Source organism: Anser anser (genome assembly GCF_964211835.1).
Source record: "Anser anser genome assembly, chromosome: 1".
Taxonomy (NCBI): domain Eukaryota; kingdom Metazoa; phylum Chordata; class Aves; order Anseriformes; family Anatidae; genus Anser; species Anser anser.
This window is the reverse complement of record NC_139720.1, coordinates 87084613-87112120: the sequence shown is the minus strand read 5'-3', so window position 1 is coordinate 87112120 and position 27508 is coordinate 87084613. Positions and strand designations below refer to the sequence as shown.

The window sequence follows — 27508 nt, the reverse complement described above, 5'->3', positions numbered from 1 at the left end:
CCCCCAGGCCCAACTTGTGCTTCTGCTGAGCACTGCCTTGCTCAGACTTTGGGGTCGATGCCTGTGCTTCCACTAGAAGGTCTCCAACCCACCCCTTCCTGCAAGGGTTCCAGCAGACACCCAAACAAGCGTGGGTCAGCGGGCCGTGGGCTGCTGCTGTGTTGCAGCGTGTGGAAGCATTCGCTTTTGCAGCGCGCAATCTGATATGCGTATGGATGCTTGCGTTGTGTCTGCTGGCCTATTTGGGCCTGAGGAGGGAGCAGTGAGGGCCTGGGCAGCTGGGAAGCAAGGAATGACAGGCTTGTCAGGGGAGGGAGGAGAGAGTTTGGTAGCTGAGATGGGGATTGGGTAACAGCTGGAGGGGGAGATCAGATTTAGGAGTCACGTTGCTCGCTAAAGAAAATGGCAGAAGTAGCAGTGCGTTGCCAGCTGGCGGTTGTGTTAGTCCCGTGTGTTACTTACTAATCTGCTAATGGTGCTGCACAAAGAAGTGGCACTTCTGCAGAAACGCCTGGGACAGCTGGAGGATCAGCTCCCGGAGGTGCTGTCACCAGGTGGGGCCGGGGTAGGGAATCCTGCTGGGCTCCCTTCTGACAGACTTTGGAAAAGAGAAGATTGCTCAGGAGGCCTTTGGAGGGGAAGGAGGGGGAGTCTGTGACTCACCGGGGAACAATGATCTGCGAGGACAAAGGGGCAGGCTGGAAGAAGACCTGACAACAATGGTGCATTCCTGGTTCCAGCCAGAAGCAGAAGAAAGCCTGAAAGGATGAAGTGTTTAGGAGGAAGCTTTAGGAGTTATAAAGGGAGCTGGTAAGGGAAAGCCAAAAGTAAAGAGAAGGCAGGTTTTACTACGCGCAGAGTTGTTTTGTGCCTTGAATTGCTTCAAGAGGTGGGACTGGCGTTTTGGTAGATGGTGTTCCAGTAAGTGGTGTTCTTCTTTCAGTCAGTCTGGAAGTGAAATCAGCAAATACATAGGAGAAAATCAAGCTGCTGGTGCAAACCACCTTTTGGGTGAGAAGCAACAGTTGAAGTCCCAGCCAACTTACATTCTCCCAAACTACCCAGGCAAAAATCAAAGGTTTTGTTTTTAAGCTTTGTTTTACCCACAACCCTTGTCAGTGCTAGGCAGGGAACACCCCGCCGCTGCCTGCCTGCTGCTGTTTCCATCAGCCAAAGGCAGGTCTAAATGCTAGTTTGATAGCATCTGCTTTGACTTGGTGTCTCGTTTACCTGCGAGTCTCAGTGCTGAGCCGGTGCAGAAATTTGGAGGCACGGGGAGAGGAGGAGAAGCTGCATTATAAACACAGCCTCGTGGGCTGTCCTTTATTTTCCTGACTGCAGTGGAAAGCCAGCTCTAGCTCTGTTGAATGCCGGCAGGCTGCAAGCACGGTGAGTCCGGGAGCACCAGTGCTGCGAGGAGCTCAGTTAGCCAGAGCCGGCCTCCGCCCTCAGCTGTGGCATGTGGTGCATCTGAGCCGCTGTCACTGAATGCTGTTGGGTTGTCATTTCTAACTGTACGCAGCACTCATGCAAATCATGCAACAGTACATACAGAGCGTGTTTAAGAAGTGTGTTTGTTGTGGTTTGTTTAGTTACTCTGAGTCTTAGTGCTGCGCTGGGCCCCGCAGCAAACCTCCTTACCCTACGCAGTAGAGGTGTGCTGAGAAGGCGGCCAGGACACGGGGAGAGCAGTCTGTAGGTTTTGAATGAACTGGACCACAGTGACACACGGCTCTGTTCATTCTCAGTGTCTGTTAGAGCACAAGGTGACTCGGGCCTGTCAACAGAAACGCCTTCAGAGAGCATTTCTCCACCGTGGGAAGGGTCCGAGGTCACCAGAGCTCTGCGACTTGCATTTCGGCAGGGCTTTCTGCTGGGGAGGGACAGTCCGTCTCAAAGGCAAAGGTGTTGGTGAGTCCGGGAATGATAAAATCACCCTTGGATTTTGTGTGTGTGTGTGAACTCCTCGAAGTCATCTATGTTGGTATAAATGAGATCATTTGGCCTAATTAGTTCCAAGCTTAATTAGCAGTAATTATCCCAACATGGGAGTAATACCCGAGTAGGAAATACTGAGTCCTCGATTAGATAGATCTCTAATTGGTGTTACAATATTGTAATTAAAGCATGCTCATACGCCTCTGCCTCTACAAGTGATTTGTTTTATGTCTGATTAAACAGGGAGTCCAGCAGCCTCAAGGAGGCCAGGACATCACCGCTGATTGAAGCAGTGTATTATTCTTTGTTATAGGAAAGAAATGATGAATCACATATACTAGAAAACACTGTGGGCCAAATTAATCCTTTGAGTAATTGCTGCCGGAGTTGGGGAAATTACAACAGGGGTGAATTTGGCCTCCAGTGCATACGCTCTATCTGTATATCACACAGTAAAACAAATACTCATTTGAATGTGCAGCCCGGCAATTACACAATCAGACAAATGCAAGGAACTTAATCTGCAGTTGTGATCGCTGGCTCGCGCGGGTGAGTTTATTCGGCTGCTGCACCGTGCCGACGAGGCCGCGCGCTCTGCTCGGGTGCTCGGCCCGGAGCAGAAGGGCACCAGGAGGGAGCACCTTGTTGATGAGGGGGCAGGAGGCAAGGCGCCCCCTTTTCTCCAGCAGGAGTGCTTTCAGTCCAGCCAGCCTGGCCCTTCCTCTCGGGAAGCGCTTCAGAGGAGCAGATCCGCGCACTTCTGCAAGAAGTTGAAGAAAAAGAGAGCGAAACGGGAACTTTCTGAAATTAGTCAGCTTCGAGGCATGAAAGCTTCCCGTGTCTTTTTAAGAAACCACCTCCTTAGAACTTGGCAAGTGCACCGCTTTATTACTTATCTCCTCGCTGCCTGAGTGGGCGACTGTACTTCCTGAGTCGGTTCTTCACTACCGAGAGATCAGCGGCACAGGTCTGCAGAGGACAGTGGCTCCTCGCCTACGGAAAGTAACAAGCAAGAATCGCGTTGCGTGCATCTTCTGGCTGTCACAAAGGAGCTCGAAGCATATTAGAGTCGTAGCCAAAAGCAGACCTACGAGCAGCTCTTTGCCAGTGACTTCCATCTCCCAGCTGCAGAAACTGAGGCACAAATCGGTTCCTTGGCTGGTTGGGGCTTGCTGAGCTGGTGCGTGCGGCAGAGCCAGGAACGTGGTGAGGGCATCATCCCCTTCTGCTTCACCTGCAGAGACGTCCCCCTTCCCGAAGGGGGGAGGTGACTAGGGCGAGGAAATCGAATACACCAAATTCCATTAAGGCGATATTAGGGATACGAATCGAGACACCCCATATACAGGAATTCAAAAGCCAGGGTTTCCATAGCAGCATTGCTTGGCCACGTTGTATACGTGCTGTTTTGCATTGCTCTCATGATGTCAAAGGCATAGCCTAATATCTGCGTGAGCAATATGTCTGAATCAGAGTTGCTATGAAACTTCAGGCTGAATTACACCGTGGAGGCATATTCTTGCGCAGTGCTGGGAGGAAATAACAGGACTAGGTTTTGTTAAGATTTTTCTCCAGTGATACATTTTTCTTAGAAAATTGCTGATTTGCCAAAACTGTTGCTATTTTCGGGAAAAGTTGATTCCAGTCTAGTGTCCCATCTTGGGGGGGTGGGAAAAAGGGAGGGGGGAAAAGTTGTGAAATGGTCAAAATGCCCTGATGTTTGAAAAGTCTAAATGCTACCCTTTTGTCCTGACCAGTGATCATTTGTTTCTATCTAAGTAAATTACTACAAAAAGTGCCAAAATTTGAAGTACGGTGTTTCAAGATGATGAAGTAAAATCTTGCCTTCATTCATTTGGTCATAGGTTCTGGGTATAGGCTGGGAAACTATTTTTCCCCTCCCTGATTAGGTATGGAACAATGATTTGAAGTTTCCTCGCTGCCAGCTTTGCCAAATGTTGGTGTAGCCTGCGTGCCAGTGTCTCCTCTCCCCTGACTCCCTCATGTTGGAATTGGTGAGCTTTGCACTTGTGCCTGAAGAGCTGAAGGTTTAGATTTGCTTTGCCAAGCATCGAAGCCATTCTTGTTTCAGAAGGAGACTGCAGAAGGGGTTTGGGACAGAGGGGAAAAAAGATGAGAGCTTCTTTTTCCTATGTGGCAGTGACAGATGCTGGGTATTAGGCAGAGGCAAGCTGACAAACATCTGAATGAGTGGAGGAGACTCCTAACCCAAAGGGAGGAGTTGTGGTTTAGGTTAAAGCCACAAAGGAAGTGAAGGAGGTTACCACTTTCCTGTCTGTGGGCAGGAGGTTCTCCTTGTGCTCATTTGAAGGCTTCACTCTAGCTCGTCCTTCCCTAGGAACACGCGCATCTGTGTACTTCTTGAAAAGCATTCGATCCGGCCTCTGATCTTGGGAGTGCCAAACATCTCCTTCATCCACAGAAATCAGCGGGAGCCGAGGGTTAAAGAGCTGGGAATCGCAGGCTAATTTATGGAGCCAGATATTTTCAAGCACATTGTAAAGCCACATGTTTTGCTCGGCGCTGGAGCGTTCGCTGTGTTTCTCCTTGCCTCTTCCCCTGGCCGATTCCACTCGGGTTTTGTTGTTGCACGTATCGGTACCTCTGAGGCTTCAGCTCTCTCTCGTCCCCGAGTGACTGGCAAATTGTGCAGCATGGATCTAGCAGTCTTGCCTGCTGATGCAGGGCAGGCTCTGAATGCCACCGAGTACCTACCAGCGTGGCCTGTGATCAGCATTTTCCTTGATTTTCACGGCATGCTTTTCTTTTAATGGCTCGGAGGCTCTGGCTGTACGTGGCTGAGAAGTTTGTTGTCTCAGTTCAATGGCTTCGCTCCTCGCCTGTGAGGCGAGAGCGGCTGGTTAACCCTGGCATGCTGCAGGAGGCATGCCAGGAGGGAGATGAAAGAATCTGGGACTGCTCTTACAAGAGAGCAGACTTACCCGAGCCTGAGTGCTGGCGTGTAAGCCGGCTGTCTTAAGCCAAGCTATCAGCTGGCTACTGCACAGCGAGAACCACTGTCAGTGACAATGACTTCAGTGTGTGCCGGCAGTGCCTTCTGATCACTGTGCGCTGCCGTACATGAAAAGAGCATCTGAAAGGTGCTCCCTGAAGAGCCATTATGTGTTATGTGGGCTCTAACCTTCCATTAACAGCTCACCTTAGCCCCTAACCCTGGCCTTGGGACGCAGCGGAGTCATTTCATTTACCAGGTGTGAAAATCATATTTTGCCATGTGAGGATGATTGCTCTATCAGGTGCATTACAGTCCCTGTTTTTTTTTTTCTTATTTGCTTTTTTTTTCTTTTAAGGCTTTGTTAGAAGTACAAGATAGCATTAAAGATTTATATGTGGCAAATGCGTCCTTTTTTTTTTTTTTCCCAGTGTTTCCTTTTAGAGACCTTCACAGTATTGATTTCAAGTAGATTTTCCTCCTCTGTTTTAAAACATTTCCTTTGCCGATGGGTTTTCAACATTACCCACTGGATCTGTGTGCAGTGCTTTCCCCAGACTATACTACTGAGCTGAGGCTCCTTGCTGCCAGCCTCAAGGGACCACTTCTGAAGCTGAAGGACCATTTGCTGCTCTCCTCTCCTCAGTCCTGAGCTACCAGCCGGCACTGCATCCTTCTCAATCCAGGAGGTACTCCAAGCTGTGGGGCTGCTTTCGGGGTGTGCCGAGGGATCCCCCAACAGGTCCAGCAATCGCCTCAAGCTCGGAGTGAGCAGTGCTTGTCAGGGCATTTCAGATAGACAGGGAAAACAAGCCGTGCGCCGGGATAGCGAAGAAACCGGAGTGGCAAGCAGCTGGAGCTGTAGGGTCGTTAGGCTCTGGTACCTGCGTTTTATTGCCGCAGCTCGTCCTTGCGGCCCTGAGAGCGGGGTGTGGGGCTGGAGAGGGCAGGGGGCTCCACAGGAAGGAGATCTATTGTAGGCAGCCTGCGACGCGGGTTCAGCCATCTTCTGGTGGATTGGCCGTCTTATCACAACGGTATTTGGCTTCGTTACTGTGGTGCTAGAGCCTTAGGGCCGCAGAAAGGGCAGCTTTATTGCAGTTGTTGGAGTTACGCTTGCTTACGGCAGTAGGCAACTGGGGATGTGTTTTTTTTGGAGCATGTTGCCACGAATATAAACGTTTTTCTTTGGGAGATGCTTTGCAAGGGTGGCTCAGGCGAGTGGCTGGGAAGCATTGTCCTAATGGAAACAAGATGCAGAAATGATCGGGTCTCAGAACAGCTCTTATTTCTTCCCACATCTGTGACTTGCAGAGCCCACCTTCCAAAGACTCTGTCTTTCTCTCCTTCCTCATCACCATCAATTCTTAGTTTTGAGCATTGAGTACATCACCAAGAGCTTGGACGCCGTGGAGGGTGCTGCAGTCTGCACGTGGGGGAAACGGTGACCTGGACTTGCACAGACTAGTTGGCTTGCATGGGACCTGGGCAGGCTGTGTTTGTGCTAACTGCACAAAGCAGCAGCAGTCTTTGTTGTCTCTTTCTTAAGCTGAAAGTACCTCTGCTTCAGCATTTAAATGTTCACAAGAGATTCATGCTGGATACTCAAGAACAGCAATTGCCAAAAATGCAAGGGGTTCTTTATGACAGCGTAGCCAGAGTATCACGATACCGCGTTGCCTGTTGCTGGCTGGACTTCTGGTGTTCGTTTTGCTGTTGCCTGACAGAAAGGACAGGCAGGAGGTATGGGCTGTGTGTAGGTACAGCCCGTGCTGCAAGCACGCTTAGGCACAGCGGGTCCCGTAAGAGCTGCGTTACCTAGGCAGGTCCCCCGTGCAGCACCAGCTCACATGCTAAATGGACGCTCAGAGACGTCAGGATATAGATGGAAAAGAAACACCATGTGCTAGGTGTCTCTCAGGATCTGCAAGGCAGGTATTGTAAGCAGATGTATTCTTACCAGCAAATAAACAGATAAAATTTAAAATAAGCTGGCAGATTTTGTGCTCAGATGGACTAGGAACATTCACACAGCCTGTTCTTGCAGTTCAGCTGTGAGAGGCCAACACCTTCTGCAGAGAGGGACTAGCAAAATGTTTGGACAGAAGTATGTCCAGTCATGACATCTGCTGCTAAAGCAGTCCGGAGTTTGCACCGTAAATGTGCACAAGTAAAAATGCAGAGCAAGAATGAGGCATGTATGTAGCTGAGCCAAAACTCTCGAGTGCCCCCTCGTAAAGACGGCACCTGTGTGTGTCGGTGTAGTCCTCTGTCGTCTAGGGTCTTGCAGGTCTGAAAAGCCTCCGGTGATTGCTGCAGAGGAAAGTCAGCACCACGCTCTGATAATAAACCAATGTCTAAAGAGCAAGGGGGAAATCTGATTGTTTTCTTTGGAGGGATCTCACTGTTTTATGTAATCTTTGTACAGCACCTGTAAATCAGTGACTAGCGCTTTTGAAATGTATTTCCTTCATCACAAGCTATTTGAAACAACAGGTAGCACCTATCCATTCAGTCGGAGCTCCCTTGACATTTTTAAATGACAGATAATGAAAACTGTCTTCATTATAACTCGAGCTATTTCATCAGACTGTCACCAGCAAACAATGGCAAATTAGAGACTGAACAACCCTCAACTCCGCTCTCCTAGGTACCTCTGCAAACTTACGCGTCTCCGGGGTGCTAGGATGGGATGCAAAAGGGTGGTCAAACACCTGGGGAGGTGATTCCTGAAACTCTAGGCAGAATAGCCAGTGCCTTTTCTGCTGCTTCTAAGAAATGCGAGAGGTGATTTCTCAGGTGGTAAGGCTCCTGGTTCGCAAGGCACTAGAGGTCATCAGGAACATGTTAAAATCTCTCTGGAAAGCAGCGGTCAGCTGGCGTAAAAATGGAGCACAAATGTGAGAAGGACCGTGGGTGAGAGACACGGCTTATCTCCCAGTGCTGAATTCAGCGTTGCCTTCAGTTTATGAATGGGTTTAAAGCATGGTGCCAAGTAGAGCATATTGCAGTTGTCTAATCCTTAGGTGACAGAGGCAGGCATGATAGTAGACAGAGCTGCATCCAAGAGGACTCGTCGGAACAGCCCAGGCAGCCTGGCAGTATTGCTACCTGGTCTGCGGGAACCAGTCCCGGCCCCAGAATCTGAAGAGCCGAAGGGAAACCTGCTCGAGGAGCAGCTGCTCCTGCGTGGCGCCACTTATCTCACCCGGGGGGGTCTCTGCCCAGCCAGTGTTTCTTCAGGTGTGCTTTGGCTGTACTTGGCTCGCTCAGGTCCTTCTCACCTCGCTCCCCCCTTTACCAAGCTGCCCCCCACGGTTAGCCTAGAGGCGGGCAGGGAGCAGAAGGAGCATTTCACAATAAAACAAGGTTTGTGTGAGAGGCCCGTGGCGTGGAAGAGGCTAGCGCCAGGGGGTGAATTATAGGGGCCCAGGGAAGAAAGAGGCGGCGGCAGAGAGAGGGTTGTTATTGGAGCACGCAGGGAGCAAAATGACTGAGATAGAGGGTGTAGATAAACAGTTAGAAATAGCCGCCATGGTGTGATTTGGAAGGAAAATCAGTCGCTACTTCAGGCCCTGGTGGCGTTCAGTTTAGGGAGTTGAGCGGTAAATTACAGGTAGGTTAGGATGCCAACAACATCGGTGACCCCGTGAAGTGCTGGGGAGAGAAAAGTTGCAGTAACGGGGAGTAAGATTCAGATCTCATCTACCCGACTGTGAGTATCTCAAGGTGAAATAACAGAAGGAGAGGAGGCGGGAATATTGATTTCTGCCTCACAAAACAGACAACAACGCCTACTTTTTCAGAGCAGGAATTTAACCATTCGCTCTAATGGGCCAGTCTGCAGTACAGTGGGGGCTTGGTTTCTTCTTCATGTGCAATCTAGAGGGGAAATCATGCTGAAGTTATTTTTATCTTCTTGTAGCCTTGCAGGAGAGTCGTGAGCCGAATGTTACCCCCAAACATCTGTGCGCTGCCGCCCTGTGGTACAGCAGGCGGGCACCCCGAGCAGCGCCGGATGCACGGGGAGGCACGAGGAGCCTCTCATGCCAAAAGGGCCGGTGTTGTGCCTGCTGGTCACAGGTGGTTTCTGTCTGCCTGCGGGCAGGCTCAGCTTTCTTCCATTCCTCCTGTGAGAAGGATGCCTCTGAGAGGTGCTTTCTTCAGCTGCTCATGGCTTTCTCAGAAATACTCCTCTGGGGATAACGTTTTGTTTGGTGGGGTTTACACCACGGAAGCGCAGCGTGTGTCCCCGTGCAGCAGAGCTGTGGCTTGCTGTCTTGGACTGGGCTCGCCAGGTGGCTGAATGGGAGCAGGAGGCTGCGGTGCCTTTTCTCATTGCAGTCAAAGACAGTCGTACACATACACACACGTGTACACGTACACATACAAAGGGAGTGTAAAGTTTCTGCTGAGAGTCTTGAAATGCTCAGGGGTCAGGCACTTCCACAGCCAAATTCTCCTGGCTGCGCCACAGCACTTGGTGTGTATTAGCAGCTCCGTGTAAAACAGAGGAGCAGTGTACTAGGACCGGTGTTCCTGGGCGAACATTGGTTTTGGGATCTCCTGTACGCCAAAATTTGCCACCTCTGTTTTGTATGAATTTGTATTTTTCATGTGTTTTATGAGCATATGTTTCCCCAGATTCTGTTTACCTGATTCCCCTTCTGATTCAATCTCCTCTCTCCTTTTTTTTTAATTCTTTTTTTTTTATCACAGGAGACAAAACTGAGCATTTATCCGTATTGCTGCCTAGCATTTGCCTCACACCTGCTTATTGACTTTGGAGATGACTCTAAATAGGGCAAGAGCTTCCTGCAGTTGGACTGTTATAATGCATGGGATTTGTTCATCGCATTACGGTTCTGATGTGGGATAATGTCTCGAAGGGGGGCAGATCCGCTAGAAGTCTGGAGATCCCGAGGTTCTTCTGGCACGTATTTTAACCACAGGCCCATTTCCACGCTCCATCCCAAACCTGATTAAGGCTCAGGTTGTTTGGAGATCGATGAGTGAATAGGAAAACCTGAGATTAAATGTTTCTCTCTTTGCAGTGTAGCTAGGAGAAGCGAGGGCAAGGTCCTGATTGCCACGCTGCATTTGCCTGTTGCTGTAGGGTGATGCTGTGCAGCCAGCCTCCCTCGCAGCAATGCTCTGTGCCCTCTGTGGCCATCGAGGCTGTGGTGATCCGCGACGGGGAGCTACAGGTGGCCTTATGCCAGCACTGGGGTGTGCGTGTGTGTACGCATATATATGGAGATCATTATGGGTATGTACTCCTTTCCCTTCTCTGTGAGCTTGTGCAGTCCCACGCAAGTCCGGGAGCAGAGGGACCGCTTGCCCGAACCCAGCAGAGCTGCTGCTTTGGCGTTTGCAGGTCTGAGGTTCAGCAAAAGTGGCTAGGCTCGCGGCTAGCCAAACTAGGTTCTAGTCTGATGCCAAAAGAAACGGAACTAGAAACAAAGCCACAACAATCTCTCCCCCTCCTCCTAATCCTGATTTCCTCATCTTTTAGGAATGATTTATAATAGATAAATGCTTTCAGAAAGAAGAGGTTTTTCCAAGTAACAGCGGACGTTAAGCTGCCCTTCCCTGTGGTCCGTTGCCATCTCTTTCACGCCGTCCAGACTCAGGCTTTGTCCTGCAGCAGGATTCATGAAGGCAGCTCCCCTGAGCCCATGCAGAGAGATTGTGGCAGGAGGAGAACTGCCGTCACCTGGGTTCCTCGCAGAGCGGGTTGTTTCCTTTCGAGAAGGCTCATTAGAGCACGCAGCCATGTAAAACTCAAAGCTCATAAGAAAAAGATTTCACAGAGCCTGATCTTCCTGTGGTCCTGTGGCTCCTCTGATCATTTACACCAGAGCAAAAGGAGGGGAAAAAAGAAGAAAAAAAAACCTAAAGCAAACAAACAAAGCAACACATCCTCCTAATGATGTGTGTTCTTCACTTCCAGCAGTGCGAGCGTTTTACACCCACTTTGCACAGGTGTACGTGGACACAGAAGTCGAGGGCGGAATAGAGAGCAAAGCTCTGAAGGAGTTGGTGGAGCTTCCCTGCTGGAAGGTTATGATCACGCTGAAAGAGGGAAATCTTGCCTCAGAAGACAGGAAATATGTGATGCAATTTCAGCCCGGAGTTGCTGGAGATAAAATAGCCCATAAACTGAAAAAAATGTAGGGAATACTTTGCTTGGCCCAAATGTGCCGTGTCAAAGCTAATAGCGAGGGATCCTTTGACTGCAGAAGCAGCAGCGTGCTGGCTACGGATGCACATGGAAACCGCGTTCCTTATTTGTAAGCAGGAGTGTGTGTTCCTGGTCCTGGAAGCAATAACTGTTGGCAGATCCTTCGTAATGGTGGCAGACTTTCTTGAGGGAATGTTTTTAAGCACCAGTGACTGAAAAGGTGCGATCTGGTGTTTCACTGGAGGTGAAACTTCTTTCACGTGGAACAACTGTGCAGTTAAGAGAACAGGCTCAGCTGCAGAGCGCGGGTGGTCAGGGGCAGGGTCTAACTTCAGAAGAGTCATGCCTGCAGCCTTCACACGCTAAGGCTCCGTGTCGCCATTTCGCCTGCCTTCAGTCCCGTCTTCAAAAGTTCCTCTTCCTCAGATGTTTCCACCTCCTCCAGTTGTGCCTGTTCAGCCACTTGTGGGGATGAGATCTGCATCAGAGCTGGTCTGGTGTTCAGGGGTTGTTCTCGTTAGTATGCATGGCTTTTAAAGGAAAGTTGGGTCTTTTAAACAGCTCACCTGTGGCTGTGGCTCCATAAATAGTTTAACCGGCACAAGTGAGAGGTGGTAACTGTGAGAGAGAGCAGCAGGATCCTCCAAGTCTGCTGCAGATGGAGTGGTGAAATGGAGCCACAGCCCTACACTCGTAATGTTATTTGCATGAGTAGCTCCATTGTGTTTCAGTGGGACTCTACTTACACATGTAAAAATCGGTGTTTGCAGGGCCCGGCCCTTACAGAGCATAAAAGCAGCGACTGGGGTGTGCCGTGCTCTGAACCATCTACAGCAAGTGTAATGCAAATGCATTTTGCTGGCTGGCCTATCTCGTCTGATCGGTTCTGCACAAGTGGAGCTCCCGTAGCCGCTTTCCTTAGGCTTGCTTCGCCCCGACGGAAGAGGACCCCGCTTCTGAATCAAAAGGCTGCTCTTCTGTCCCTGCTGCAGCCAGGGAGCTGCGAGGAGAGCGCACGCAGCGCGGTGAGAGCCGTAATGTTTCCAAGATGTTCTTGGAGCGCTGCGGAGAGCCAGGCCAGCTGCCTTGCCAGGGCTGCTCTTACAAGTGTGGCCAAGGGAGGGCAAGGCCCTGTGGCGGGGGGATGCTCTCCCGCTAGGCCGGAGCTCGACCTACCTGCCTTACAGCCTGTCACCGCAGCTCGGATCACTGGGGAGCCTCTTGTTGTCAGTTCCCGTGGTAAAGCCCTTGGAGGACAGCGCCAGGGATTTCTGGGCTGAGAAGCCTCGCCTTGGGAATTCGCTGCTCGTGGCAGTTTGCTGTGGCAAATCCCCAAAGGCGGCGTGCGAAGCGGCAGCTGAAGTCCTGCGAGAGCAGCACGGCACCTTGCCGGTCGCTACCCGGAGCCCTGAAGAGAGGAAGGAAGAGACATAAAGCCGTTGGAGGGGAGAGGCTCGGCGTGGTTATTTGAGACCGCTGCCTGCTGAGTTGCACAGTCATTTATAACTGCTTGAAGTGCAGGGGGATGGGGCTGGGGGATGGGAGGGGAGCTGGAGGAACCGCAGCGTGTGGGAGCTGGGGGCCGCTTGGGCTCCCTTGTCTTCGTCGGGGACGAGACGGCGAAGTGCGGGGCCAGAGGAGGGAGGAGGGCAAGGGCGGCAGCCGCTAACACCTCGTAGCTAACACCTCCTATGGACGTGTGCGCTGGGGCTCCTTGGGGCTGGAGCGCGGGCCGGGGTTTACAAAGGCGCCTCCAGGAGAGGGGAGATGGGCGCCCGGCTTCTTCGGGCTCCTCAGAGAAATCCCAGCCTCTGCTGGGGAGACAGATTTCCCCTCCAGCAGGCACCAGGGGGCTGGGGCGGCGTGAGGGGGCGCAGCGAGGCTGGGCCGGGCGGCTGAGGGGAGCCCCGCGGAGCGGCGCCCTGTCAGGGGGCTCGCGCCCGGGCCGTTGGGGCCGTTACGGGGCGGGCCCCGCGCGGCGCCTCAGGGGAGCGCGAGGTGCACGCGCGCGGCCGGCGGGGGCGTGGCCTCCCCGTAGGGGGCGTGGTCATAAGGGAGGGGGCGTGGCCTACCGAATGGGCGTGGCTTGTCGAGCGCCTCCCCTGCGGCTGCGGGGGGCGCCGGCGGAGGCGGGCCTGTCTCTTTAAGAGCCCGGCCGCTACCACTGCGTAGGCGGCGGGGGGGGCAGGTTGAGGGGGGGGGGGGGGGGGGTGTACGGCAGCGCCCGCCCTCTGTGTGGGGAGGGGCGGGGCGCGGGGCCGGGCGAGCCCACTGCCCGGCGCGGGGAGCGAGAGGCGGTCCCGCCGGCGGAGCGAGCCGGGGCCGGTACCACTGCCGGGGCGGGGCGCGGCGGGAGCGGGCCGGGAGCTGGGGGGGGAGGGCGGGAGCGAGGGGGGGGGGAGAACGGGGAGGGAGGGGGGAGCGGGGGGGGGCTGCGGTGGGCGGTACCACGCGCGCGGCGGGCGGGGGGGAGGCGCCGGCGGACAATGGAGCCTGTGTGCGTCTGCGGGCGGGGGAAGGACCCGGCGGCGGCGGGGGGACACGGCGCGCCGCCCCCTCCCGCCCGCCGCTGAGCCCGCCCGCGGCCCCCGGTGAGTGAGGGGAGGCGGCGCGCGGCGGCACCCCCCCACCCCCCAACCGACCGCCCAACGGTCGCCCCCCCCCCCCCCCGTCCCCGTCCCCTCCTCAACCGCCGCCCGCCGAAAGTTTGAGCCGGGGCTGAGGGGGGCAGGGGGCTTTGTTGCGGCACGGGCACGGGGGGCGGCTCGGGGGGGCACGGGGAGCCCCTGTCCTCGGCTGCCCCGAGGGGCTGCGGGACGGGGGGGCGGCGCCGCTGAGCACGGCCCCTCGGGGTGCGCCGGGACAGGTGGGCGCACGGAAGCTGCGAGGCTCGGCTTCCGCACGGGGAGGGGAGAGAGCCCCGCTTCTCCGGCTGCCCGTCCCCAGAGCCGCCGCGATGGAGGGGACGGGGCGACGAGGCCTCTGGCGACCAGAAATTGGGGTACGGGAGGTCCCCTGGGAGGGCGGACAAAGCCCGACACGGGACACGGCGGGCTCAGATGCAGTCGTGGGTTGTTATTTGGGCATAAAGCACTGAGGTGGGATGGTTACGCGGTTAGAGGTTTAATAGTAAACAGAATGAGGAATCAGTCGGGAAACTGGCAGGCAGCGAGGTAACAAAGTATGAAATAATGAGCAACAGTGGGGAGCTGGTTGTGGAGCGTCTCAAAGCCCGCTGTTGTGAGAGGGAAGGTGCTAGACCTCGCTTGGGGTCTGAGATTGGCCTAGAGGTGACCGAGACCCTTGTCCTCGAGAGGAGCATCAGCTCCTGCAGCACTTGCCGTGGAAAGCAGCAGCTTCCCCTTGGCTGGGGCAGTTTCTCACCTCACCGGCTCGGGGCAGAGAAGAACAGAAGGCTGTGCCGAGCCAGGCTTGTCTCGCTCAGCCTTGCTGCGGGTGACTGTCGCTCTCCTGTCAAAACAGAGTTGGAGGAGGCGGGGGAGACAGCTCTTCCAGTTTTGAGGGGTTCCAGTAACGTTTTTGTTTTCCTCGTAAGTATTCCGTCCTGGATTTCTCCATGAAAAGCCCACACAGGCATCATAGGAGCCGTGAAGCATCCTTAAATGTATCGAGCTTTAAAAAGGGGGGGAAAAAAAAAAGCGAAGCATTTTTTTTTCCTGTTTTGTTGGAGGTTAATATTCAGTCAGCGATTGCTCAACGTATTACAAAAACAAGTATTGGGAAGCTAGGCAATGCACTACACGAAATCAAATAAAAAAATCCCAGGGAACAGAGGGAGAGAATTAACATACCTAAAGAGCTGTAGTCCTGTCTTTCTGTTTACCTCCCTCCCACTTCCCACTAGGGCCCTAACGCCTGATGCTGCTCGTGGGGCTGTCACGGTGTGGGACTGGTGAAGCTGAGCTGGGGCTGAGGGGCAGCAAGGGCTGGCAGGCGGTTGTGCCTTCACCCTGCGTGTGCCCGTATCCCACTGCAGGCCCATCGGCCGGCTGCTGGAAAGCGTGGGGGTAGCTTTGGTGAGGTACTGTAGCCATTTCGGACCGGTTGGGTGCTGGCTCTAGGGTTGGGTTGGGTTTGGTTTGGTTTTTAACAGCGATCTCCAAGCAGATTATTTTCAATGAATGTGTCCTTTTTTTTCTTACTCGGAGCACAAAAATGGCTCAGGGGCTCGTATTCTTTCCTTGTCTCCCTTGCTGGCTCCTCCTCAAACAACAAAAGAAAGGCAGCTTTCTTTTTTAAGTTGGAGTTAGCAGCGATGACAGTTTTGGGATTTGGGAATTTTCCCAGTAAGGTGGGTTTTTTGGTGGTTTTTTTTTTTTTTTTCGGGGGGGGGGGCAGATTTTGTGGAGGAGGGGGTCTTGGGGTCTTCATCTCACTGCACTGTTGTGAACTCTTAACACCTTAATTGAAGGGGTGGAGATGCTGAACCACTAACAAAGACCTCCTTTATCCAAAATGTTAATCAATCATTGACGTTAAATAAGTGTGAACAAAACCAACTAAAAAAAAAAACAACAACGAAACAAGTTTTTGTCTAAGTCCCCCTCCCATTCAGTTGCTCGTCTTTGGTCAGGTTAGCGTTAGAAATTCTTCTGGGGATGTATTTTGTGTGTACATAGACGTATTTGGTTTTGGCAGCGTTTGGTAAAAGTTCTGCTGCTGACTTCCCAGGATACGTTTTTTTTTTCCCAAGGCAGATTGTTCAGTTCATAGATGCAATAAAGATGTTTTGAGAGAAACTGTGATCCGCTGCGGAGCGAGGGAAGTAGTGAGAATATGACAATACTGTTGTAACCATCTCCTTGTGGGGTAGGGCTGTGCGTAAAGGGTGGTTTTTTTTTGTTGTTTGTTTTTTTAGGTTTTTGTGGTTTCTGGGGAGGCGTGTTGCTTTCGGCTCTTGTGATCAGTTAATTTGTTTATCGGTCAACACAGTCTTCTAAGCGAGGCAAGACCCGAATTTCAATGTGGAAGAAAATAAATAGGTGTCTGTTCATACAACCAGAAACTTTGTAGATGTCTTCTGTATATTATGGATACAAAGAGCACGGACTGTTTCTTCCCCACTCTTCCCTCTCTCTCTCCCTGCCTCCCCATCTTGCGTTTTCATCTTTGCAGTTCGTGCACTTGGATTGTTTTCAGTTAGGGTTAGCCCACAGCCAAAGAAACTACATTTGTCACTGAATATCCAAATATAGAAACTAAGGCAACTATAAGCCACACGGCTAAAATATTCATATGCGATGGCTTTTGTGAACAGTTTGTGTTCGAGGGGGATAAGGATGGACTAACCTTTGATCCACATTTCCTGGCGATTCAAAGACTTGCTGCTCTGTAATATGTTGAATTTACATCCCTATTTCTATAGGATTTTTTCTAGAGGTTTTTTTTTTTCCCCTCTCGAGTTCCTGACACACCATGTTGCCTTGCTAGCTGTGCGTGTGTCTTAGGAGTTCTGTTGGTCTTTAAAAATTCAGTGGAAGAAAAACAAAACCTGACCCCCTTATCTCTATCCCTAGGAGCAATTGACACTCAAGTGAGTATTGAAACTAATTCACATCCTAAATGTCAGCTGTGTTACCCAGCAGGGCTTGATCTCTCCTGCTTTCCAGAAGTTTACCAGCATTTCTTCAGAGCAAGGCAGGCAGCCTTCATAAAATCTTCCTATCTGGTTTGCATGGCCTTGGACTTCACAGAAATCTCCGTGCCTCAGTGAGGTCTGTGGTCTGTTTACATAGATATCAAGTCCTTTAACCCAGCGAGATTTGCTATGGGCTAGGATTTCCTGCTTACAAGCTCTGCTGGAGTCCCTCTGGTCTTCCTGCTGGCAAAACGAAGGTGTTAACTCGGGTTTTGAGAGCGTTTTGTGAATGGAAGGAGATCTCACTGCTGACGTTGTCTGAGCACTGCTGCGCCTACCGCATGTGAAATGGCTTTCCCCATACCTTTACTCCTCTGTCAGGTTTTTATGTCCCTGCTTTAATTGTCTTGGGGCTGGATCTCCGCTGTGGTAGGGACTGTGCGAGCACCGAACAGAGGGACCCTGCCCGTGATCAGGGCTTGCAGGTGGTCTTGACAAACTTGGGCAAAAAAGCCCGTCTGCAGGGAGATTTTGGAAGAGTTGCCTCTAAGACCACGCCATCTTACGAGCACCAGTTAACTCTGTAACAACAGCAAAACAGAAGGTGATGTTTTACTGCCTGCTCGATCCCAGTCTACTGGTCCGATGGTGACTTTAAAATGAGTGTTGCTGGTATTTTTGAAGAAACGGGGTTGCATCTTGTGGCTGTATCCTCAGCTGTAGGAGCTGCGATGCCTGCAAGTGTGCCTTTCTCTGGTGGAGCTGGCTTTCAGGCAGTCCTCAGCACATCCCCTTTTGGGCTCTGCACCAGCCCTCCCTTTGTGCTGGTGCTGCTGCCTGTGCAGCTGCGTGCTGCAGTGGATCAAGGGACTGAGCTGGGTTATAAGTAGCCTGGCAAAAGAAAAGGTTATATTTAGCCTGGGTGGGTTTGCCAAACTCGTTCGCTGTTTGGCCACGCACGCGGTTGTACCGGCACATCAGACAGCGTGGTGCAGGGGTGGAAGTAAATATTGGTAGCAGCAGTCTTTTCAGCTGGCGTTGCTGCCAAAGGGAGTGCTCATCTAGCTGTACCTCTAAGAGTCTGCTAAAGTTGCTAAATGTTTTTTACACCTATTTGTTACAGCTTCCCTTGCCTGGGAACAGCTCCTTCGGTTTACCTTCTCCTTTTTGCCAACAGTGTTTCTCATCCCCGAACATGCGTGCGATGCACAAAAAGAGGAGCCCTCTTTAAGCAGCTTTAGCGGCGGCAAAAAGAGGAACGTGCTTGTTGAGCTGTGGAAAAGTTTCTGCTTCTTCAGGACCGTCTGGTGATACAGAACATGCAGTGTAAACTGATGGCAGAATATTTAGCGTGGTTGCAATTAAGCAGTGAAACTCACGCTGTGAGAATCATCAGGAGCAAGGATTCAACAAGAGTTAAAAAGGATCAGATGTCTGCAGGAATATGAAGAATATCCAATTATCGTAATCAGCGATAGTAGAAATTTTGGAAGGAGTATTAAGCCTGTGGTCTAAACCTTGATTTTATTGTGCTCTAACAGATGTGCTTCTATGTTGGGGAAAGAGAGGGAGGGCGTAACTTGTGTCCGCGTCTTCTGCAAGGGTCTCGCGTGAACTTGCCTGGGACTGGAGTTTGGGATGTGCCATTAAACTGCCTGGGCTTCTGCCTCGATCCTGGTGACCTGTCCTGAAATCCGGTCTGAGATACTGAACCGTGGCTGTGGTGCAAAGCGAGCTGCTGCTGCCCGGGTCTGTTGGTGGGTTTTACTCCTGCTTCTGTGCGTTGTTACCTGCACCTCGGTGGTTGGATCTCAGCGATCTGGTTTTGATCTACTCTGACAACACTCGCTGAATTTATTTTAAAGGCTGTTACGAAATTGCAGTTTACTGTGTCTGAAGAATGAGCGTTATCTCTTTGGGGTAGCTGAACACGCTCCAAGATCCCTTTTTTTCAGGGAGACTTAAAAGCAGAGGTGAGCTTTTCCTTGTTTGCCCTCAGAGAAGGAGCTGGTGGAACAGGGAAGGGAGATGAAAAGTGGCACTGTACGGTGGGTTGTTTGTTTGTTTGCTTGTTTCTAAAGGCTTGGCAGAATCAATGAAATGCTTTTGAAGCAGGAGAATGGCAAGTATGCTTTACATGTGACATAATTTCTTTCAACAAAGCAGGGCTGAGAGGTGCCAGAGCGATGTCCTCTGAGAGTTCACTGAAAATTGGGTGCTGTAGCCTTGAAAACAATGCTGATTTTAAGTGCTCCTTAGTGGTACAGTCTGTGGCAAAAAGAGCGCGTGACATATGCAGTGGTCTAACTGCATCCAGGATCGGGGGAGAGCTTGCCTCTCTCAGTATTCAGGTCAGCGTGCTTGTGATTTGGGCACTGAGAGCACTTGAGCAGTTCCTCTGGGCTGGTCATCTCCGTGTGCACCTTCTGAACGGAGGGAGAGTGTGGGAACCTGCTCAGCCCGGGCAGCTGGGGCCCACGGGCTCTTCTCAAACCAGGTTAGGTTGGATCTGGCGGCGAATTTGGGAAGAGAACCTGGCTCTTAATGTGCCTGGGATCTATTGGCCAGGTCATGTTACTTATGCTCTACAAATCGCTTTAAATCCGCATGTCTACTTGCGTATGGTGCGTGAAGCAGTTTTTGCCACCTTTGTGGTATGTTTGGAGTAGAGCAAGACCCGAAGGACAATTCTGTTTTAGCGGCTCACTGCTATAGCAGTGGGTCTACGAGCAGCGGGCCCTTTTCCAGCTTGCTCAGCTGTGCTCTCTGTGTTTTTGCTAAACCGCCTTCCTCAGGTGCCTCGATAGCGCTGCTCCTGCGCCTATGAAACGGCAGTGGTTTATCTCCGTACCGATCTGGCACGCTATTTGAGGATTGATTAGAAGCGGCGTATTTGCAGTGTAATTTAAGCCGTAGCTGTCAAAGTGGAGCGGCCACGGCTTCTGCAACTGGAGCTGTTGCAGCGGGGAGTTGAGGCCATCATCGTAGGTGCGTGCAGAGGAGCTCTTCTCCCAACTCGCGCTGGTGGGATTGAATTTTTCTGCAGCGTTTTATGTGTATGGATGAGAAGGGAGTAAAGAACTTCAGGCCGAAATGGCTTGACAGCTTGTTAGTGAGAAGACACTCGCTCCTGTCTCAGAAAAACCACCCTTAACCTTCTTGTAGTCGGGGATGGAAAGTTGAAACTGTCAGGCAAATAGCCACCATCCAGAAGAAACGCTTCTGAATGTTCCCGCGAAAGGTAGCTTTGATTTGACAGTTACGAGGCTTTGAAAACAGCGCTCTGTTTATACAGAGCGGTAAATAACTTGAAGTACTTTAGGCTTTGCTGTGCATGCCTGGCTAATGAGAAAAATATTAAACATGTACGTCTTGTGTAGAATGAGGGAGGATCCTGCAGCAGTTGGGGTTGCAGGCACTCGATGCTTTTATAAGATCACGTCAAAGCAGTAGAGGAGATAATAGGCCTGATTACGGAATTGCATAATTTCTTGTCAAAATAAGAATTTCCCATGCCATGTTGTGAGATCTTTTAGGTGACCTCACGTTATTTATCAAATGTCAGTTTTTCATCCCAGTGGCTTTGATATGATCATGTAGCATCCTGGAGCGCCGTGTACGCACAGTCTTTGCTTGCTAGAGGTCTTTGAAGTGATTTCCTCCTCAGAAGAGTCATTGCTCTGCTGACGATCCGACGTTTAGCAGCTAGGAAACCAGCTCGCAGACGCACAGCGCCAGGTCACCAAAGGCTGTGCTACCTGTAATGCGCCTATTGTGGGCACAGCGGCACAGAAGCGAGAGGCCGAGCACAGCCAGCAGTAAGCAACACGCAGGGGCTGTAGCATTTCTTCACTCTGCTGCCACAGGGACTCATGTTTTGTCCTGCCGACCTCCCAGGGTGGAGAGCCTGGTGTTAGAGAGCTGCGGGAGGGAGCAGGGCAGGGGGCAGCTGGTGGCGACGATCCTGGGTGAGAAGTGGCGCCGGCGGGCAGTGCCACGGGTGCTGACGCTTAGGGGAGCCGTGACAAGCTGCTCGTTTGGCTGAGAGAGAGGCGGGGTGCCTGTTCAGCGAGGGCTGGGCCGAGGAAGGTGTGGGGTTGCCTGCAGCAATTCTGACGGACACGGTGTGTGGTGCCCCCTTGCAGCGTGCTGCGGGGTTAGGGCTCGCCGTAGCACCGGGCTTTCCGTGGAGGAGGTCTGTCTGGTGCTGACCCGTCCTGGCCCTGTTGAGCTCACGAAAACTGACAAGATTGCAGCCTGGGGTGTTTTGCCTGAGGACTGTTTGATATCTTTCATTCTGGAAGCCTAGCGAGGGGATGCTGAAAGGAAAAGAGAAAGTGCTTCCTCCTTTTTTTCAGTTTTCCTCATGCTAAACTGATGGGTACCTTATTCCTCCCAAGTCTTCTACTTAAACAACGTGGCGTTACTATATAGTGAAGAACAAACTGGTGTCTCTTCAGCCTTGTCTTCCTATCCATTGCATCCTGTTTGTTCCCCCCACCACCTCCACAGGTTAGTTTGTGAAGAATGAGCTACCGTGACAAGCTTTGTACAGGCTTCTTTTACCTATGGTGGTTGTTCATGCTGACATCACTGTTTAAATTTTCAAAAAAATAAGCCCAGAGGAGTAAGAGAAAGGAGATTGCCTCTGGCCCTGAACGTGCTACCTGCTTCCCTAAAAAACAGATGAAATTCTGACAGGAGGCAAAGCTATGAAGGCAGCTGGTCGGAAGCTCTAGCGTTCTCCGCTGGACTCCTGCACGTAATGTTGACTGATGCTAGGTCTGTTAACTGCTAACACGATGTAGAAAGCCGCAGAAGCCTGTCATATATTAGGGAAATAATGTTAAAACATTCCTTGAGAAATCCCTGATTGCTAAAAGCTTTTGATCTTTGCCGGTGCTTACAGTAGTGGGAACTCTAGAGCAGACAGGCTGCTGCTAAGGTAAGTGACGCTCCGCAGAAAGTGCTAAAAACTCCGGCCGTGAAGTACACCGGCTGCTCCCGGTGTCCCTAACGTAGGGGGAGCCGAGCTGGCTCAGGGAGCTGTGCTGGAGGATGCTGAGGCCGAGCTGATGTTAGCGGGATGTCACAACACGGCGACGTGACAGCAGCCTGGCCGACCTGCAGCTGCAAATGCCCCTCGTGTTGGCGAAGCTGAATTGGTGTTAGCAACAGCAGGAATCGGTCAGCCTGTACAGAAGCAGGTAGTTGTAGCTTAGACGTTGGTATGTGGTTTTTTGCTGTGTTTTATTTCCCCAAAAACTGGCTTCTGGAACTGTGTCAGAATATGCCAGGCGACTGTTCTAGTCCCAGGTGTATCACGTAGTTCAGTTTTATACACAGTAGACGAGAAGTTGAAAGGGTCTCCAGGTGTCTGTGGACAACTTGAATCTGTTCATCAGTGTCCACAAGTGTCTGTCTCCTCCACTAATTTGTGCAAGGAGTTGTGGAAAGAGTTGTATGAAATCAGTAACTGTCTAGGAAAGGCGATCATCCTCTTTGTATTAATGACACACTGAAGCATTGTTAGGGCACCAAAAATAAAGTTTAATGGAAGCACAGTAGTCTTCCTGACATAAAGTGTTTGAAGTGTTACTAACAACTTTTAAAATTATGGTTACAAGTATAGTGGGCAACATGTCTATTGCAACAGATTATTTTAGAATTATTGTTGTAATACTCCAGCCAAGAAACTACTTAAACAGACTTTACATCGTGGCTGCTGTTGGTTATCCTTGTGCTTGTCAGAAGGAGGAGGGAAGAGAACAGTCAGTAGAGATCACACTGCGTGAGGGCACGGGGCGGTTGTGTTGGGAATGTCATAAACTACTTTATTCTCTGAGCCCTTGGGTCTGCGTTGTCCTTTGTCAGTGATTGTTTTGACTGCGCTTTTTTAAGAGTGGAGAAGGAAAGGTAGGACTTGCCCAGAGAAGCTGTGGATGCCCCATCCCTGGAGGTGCTCAAGGCCAGGCTGGATGGGGCCTTGGGCAACCTGGTCTGGTGGGAGGTGTCCCTGCCCATGACAGGGGGGGGGAACTGGGTGGGCTTTAAGGTCCCTTCCAACCCAAACCATCCTATGGTTCTGTGACTTCCTGTGGCTGTCCCTGTTTTGAATGGAGTTCAGGAGAGACTGGTTCTTGGAAAACGTCCATGTGTGCGGTGGTCAGAGTTAGGGGGGAAAAGTGTGGGAGGGAGAGTATCGACGTTGTCTTACCCGAAGGATGTGGACACAGACACAGGCCCAGTGGAGTTGGGTTTGTGTGACCACAGACACCACGTTTGCATGGAGGTGGTTAGGTATGTTCTTGTAATTTCAAGGATGTTCCTCCCGTGGTCCTAAATTCTTGCATTAATCTGAGCTACTCAAAGGAACCTCTTTTCCTTGTAATGGCATAGTCTCTTGGTTGCATTTTCCATGTCAGTGCCGTAAATTTTCCATGTACATTAAGCGTGCTTATCTTTGCTCAGCCCCTTTCTCCGTGCATGGCGCTAGTTCTGGGCAGTAACCTGCCTGTGTTTCAGAGGTTAGTGGAGCGGTGGATGCACACCATGTGCACGAGGAAAGTTATTTCATCAGGCTCTTAGGGAAGTTGCAGTGAGCCTGGTGAAGAACATGTGTGTCCCACATTCATGTAGTGAAAGGAATTTAGGTGGCAAGTTTTGGATTCTTTTGACTGAGAGTTGCTTCCAGTAGAAGATTACCAGCAAAGTAGTAATGCTGTGGAGGCTTCTCTGACTTATGCATAAGGTGGAGTTTCTTGGCTTTGTGAAAGCGTGAGAACCTAGTGTACGCCATCTTTTTTATAGCCAAGACGTAAACATGTCAAAGTCTGTGCTGTTTCAGGGTAAGTGAGGGCCATCTAGAAATTGGTGGCTGGCTGTGAGTTGCTATCCGGTCAGCTTAGTATTAGCAAGCTGGCTCAGTGATTCTGAACTTCCTGAGTTAGAAGGGAGCCACAAGGACCATCGAGTCCAACTCCTGGCTCCACACAGAACCACCCCAAAATCAAACCCTGTGCCTGAGAGCACTGTCCAAACCCTTCTTGCACTCTGTCAGGCTCGGTGCTGTGACCAGTTCCCTGGGGAGCCTGTCCCAGTGCCCGACCTCCCTCTGGGTGCAGAACCTTTCCCTAACACCCAGCCTGACCCTCCCCTGTCACAGCCCCATGCCAAGAAATTGATTTGTTGAGTCAGTGGGATTTGCAGCGTACCAGGGAATGACAGATCTTGCTAGTTTCCCCAAATCAGCAGCTGCTTTGGGGCAGAGTACAGTCCATGTGCCGTCAGAGGTGCCCAGGAGCAAGTAGCCACTGCCTTTCTGGCAGAAGGAGCACATGAGCACGGCAGCTGGAAGTCTTTGGAGCAATGATGGTGTAGTTTGATTAGAGGATGAGGTTTGCAAACACTGCTATGGAAAGAGCCAGGACAGTAGCTAGTCTGGCTACCTCCTGATTACTTGCTTGGACAGGCGGCGTTGTGCTGGGTCCGCATGATGTGTATTGATACTGTGCCTTCAGCCCTGGTGGCTCTTCGGGTGCCCAGTGTGTTTTCTGCCCGTGTTAAAGAAAAAGCACAGGGGGAGCAGGCAGGGGAACAACAGAAGTGTATTTGAACAACCAGCTAAAGCCTGTCCATGTCTGTACCATCAGGCACTGCTGCCTCCTTTGTGGCAGCACCAGTGAGCATGTGGCCGCCTGGGTGGCTGAAGAATAATCCTATCTTTTCTAGAATTAGTTTTCAGCCTGGTCACGAGTGCTAATGGTGGCTGGAAGGGAAAGGCTTGGATGGCCTTAGGCTGATGGCTGTTGCTTTCCTGGGTCCAGCACGTGCTTGGCCTGCGGAAGGTAAGGCAGCATTTTGACAAACCCCTCTGAATGCCGGTGGGTTCACCACGAGCTGTGTTACAGGCACATGCTTTACGCTTTCCTGGGGAAGGATGAGAACAGCCTTTGCTAGGAGGTAGGGGGCAGATGTAAGGGTGTAGTTACAAGCCCCGAGTGGGGGCCGTAGCTAGAAACTGGGACTGGTTCAGGGGAATGAAGGTTGCCCCGTGTCCCCATCTCCTCCAGCGTCACGGGGAGATGTGCGTGGTGTTGGAATACTCACGTCAACGTACACAGTCGCTTACACATGATCTTAAAGGCCTCTGACTGCTCAATAAAAGCATTGAATAACACTTCCTGCGTCCTCCTTGTTTCCTGGTTGCACTCTTATCGATGAGGTGTGTGACCAAGCACCTTGTTAAACAGCTGCTTATTAAAAAGTAACGCGTGCTGCTCAGCCACAGGTGTGCAGCAAGGCAAAACTGGTCAGTTCTGCACAGGGCGAGCACCCGCAGTCGCTCTGCGGGTGCCACGGGTGCAGTGGGGTCACCCCCTGCCAGTGCAGCCGTTCTCCCTCATAAGTGGTCAAAGGAGGGTCGGGGGAATGGGACGGGCCCTTCCCAGCACAGTCGCATGGAGGGAGCGCGTTGGCTGATTCACCGCCTCCCCCCACCTCCCTGCTCACGCGGGGAGCCCACTGGTGCCCATGTGCTTCCTGCTGCAGGCAGCTCGCGCAGCTCCTGCTGCCGGCACCATCGGGCTCCGACCCTCCTGCAGCTGCTGCTCGGCATCTTAGTCCACCCGCTCTCTCCTCTCCTTCCCACCCTGCTGCCAATTCAGGGTGCCGGCTCGCTTTGCCTTCGGAGTCACCGCGTGTTGTCTGTAGCAGCAGATCTCTAGCCTTTTTTCTTTTTCCTTGCTGATTTTGGGCTCTCGCCGCCCTCGGTCCGGCACAGACTGACAGTCTCAGAAAGGCCGTGGGGAAAAAAAAAAGAAGCGTGCTCTTTCTTGTACACCGAGAAAGAGGTTTCTTGCCTTTAATGCTTCGTGTCACAGTAAGGCCATAAGTTGGATACTTTTATCTACTTGGTATGCCTTCATTTCATCTCTCCACATTCTCCTCCTCAAAGCGGGAGAGAAGGCTGAAGCCAGTCAGTGCTAACTACGGCTGCTCCCGCTGAAGCAGCCCTAACGCTGCGCGCCTCCAAGTACCCGGCCACTCATCACTACCAAGCAGTGCGAGAGCTGCTTCTGCGGTGCAAGGGCACGGAGAGGGAATAAGCTAGCTTGGGTGGGCTTTTTTATTTATTTTTTGGACCTGTTTGCATCACAGTAACAGGGTGGCTAGTTCATAGAAGATGGCTCGTGCGCAAGTTGCCACCAGCTAAGCTCAGCTGAGCGTGTATTGTTAGTTGCCCTGGGGTAGCTGCTTGCGTGCTGCAGGCTACGACTGTGGGGAGCAGTAAAGATGGAAAAGCATTGTGATAACTGCGTCTGGGCCACCACAGCAGTGCCTCGTGTCTGGTGGTGTCCCTCTCGTGGTCCTGGCCCATGGTTTATAAGGCCGTCTTTCTCCGGTGCTTTGCCGGGTTGAACCCAACCGTTCCCTCTGATGGGTTCTCCCCACCGCGGTGCGTGCTGGTGTTGGTGTTTGCCCTCCCAAGGGAACAGGCGGGTCTTGTCGCTGCCCTGGCAGAGGCGCGTCAGGCTTGGCACCGGCATGGCACGGCTGGTGTCGTTTCGGTGGGTGGGGTGGGGGAAAGGGGAGAGGAGCTTCAGCTGGGTAATTGGGTGCAGGGCTGATGGTGCCGCTGCGGGAGGTTGCGCTGGCTGAAGCAGCTTGTTGCGATGGGTGTTTGTTCCAGCTCCTGTCTGCAGGTGTGACCTGGCTAGATAAGGACGGTCTATCACGGTGATGATTTCATTGTTTGATTTGGCTGGATTGGGTGGAGAATGTAGCTCCATTGTTTGGGCCTGGCTTTGTAGTTTGGTTTTGTTGAGGTGGATTACATGGTGAGGTATTGCCCCACTGTTAAGGTGAAGCTGCAGGAGATAACAGTTGGAGAATGTCGGAGGGAAGAGAATACGCAGAGGGTTTCACAACACGTAACTAATCGAGCCTCACAGCAGCTCCTGCGTCCCTGCTGGAGGCATCTGGTCAGCAGCAGGCACGGAGGCTGCACGGAAAGCCCCTGGCAGCGCTTTGGGAGTGCACTCACTTGAACCGTGGGGCTGTCCTCGCAGTGTAAACAGCTGAGTGCTCGGGGACCGCGCCGGCCCCGACAGCCCGGGTGCTGTGTGGGCTCTTGCTGCTCTCACGGCCTCGCCAGTTTTCAGAGTGGGGTGAGGTAGAAGAAGCTGGCAGGTAGCTGCTCTTTCTCTCCTGACCTCAGATTTACCACTGAGCTGTGCCTCAGAGTCTGCGTTTCCTGATATTGCTAAGTTTTCAGGTACCTGTGTCTTTCCTTAAGATGTGACCGTAAGTTTTTGATGCAGGGTTGTCTCCTTTACTGAAAGTGGGGCTGATCCACTCATGGGCTACAAACTATTTTGGCCTTACAGGGAACAACCGTAGGCCAAGGGATCCTACGCACTGCTGCAGCTCTCTCGTGAGCAAGCTTGCAGGATGTCTTACACAGCAAGGTTTGCAGTTGGATTCCTTTCTCTCTGTAGCGTAGCACAGTGACGTGCAGTAGGGGCTGATAGAACAGCAAGGAGCGCGTCTTCCTTCCAAAACCTGCCTGGTTTTCCCCTAGATGCGACTGAGCAATTGCCTGGCTTTACCTGACGCTTGATGTTTTTATTTATAGCTTGTCTGGCTGTGGAGGAGGTTGTGTGTGTGGAGCACAGGGGTTTGGCAGATGTTGCTGGGCTCACAGTGAGGGGAAGGCGAGCCTTTGAAGAGGCATGGGCGCAGGGAAGGGGAGGTTGCTCGTGTGAGCTTTGTGCCAGCTTCTCGGAGCACAGATGAGCTCATGGGAATCCAG

The 27508-nt window shown here is 51.9% G+C and overlaps 1 protein-coding gene across 9 annotated transcripts in view; it reads left to right on the top strand.

The window, feature by feature from the left end:
- Positions 1-27508, top strand: part of BCL9 (BCL9 transcription coactivator) — an 83992-nt gene that overhangs the window by 41453 nt on the left and 15031 nt on the right. Inside the window, exon 1 of one of the 9 annotated variants that reach the window (XM_083805979.1) lies at positions 13203-13264. The exons of 5 other annotated variants lie outside the window; for them this stretch is intronic. The gene's annotated coding sequence lies outside the window, so the exon portion shown is untranslated. Of the gene's footprint in view, positions 1-13202; positions 13265-13331; positions 13422-13543; positions 13688-13871; positions 14098-27508 lie in introns of those variants that run through there. 3 more of the 9 variants (XM_083805980.1, XM_083805983.1, XM_083805984.1) reach the window with 3 other exon arrangements.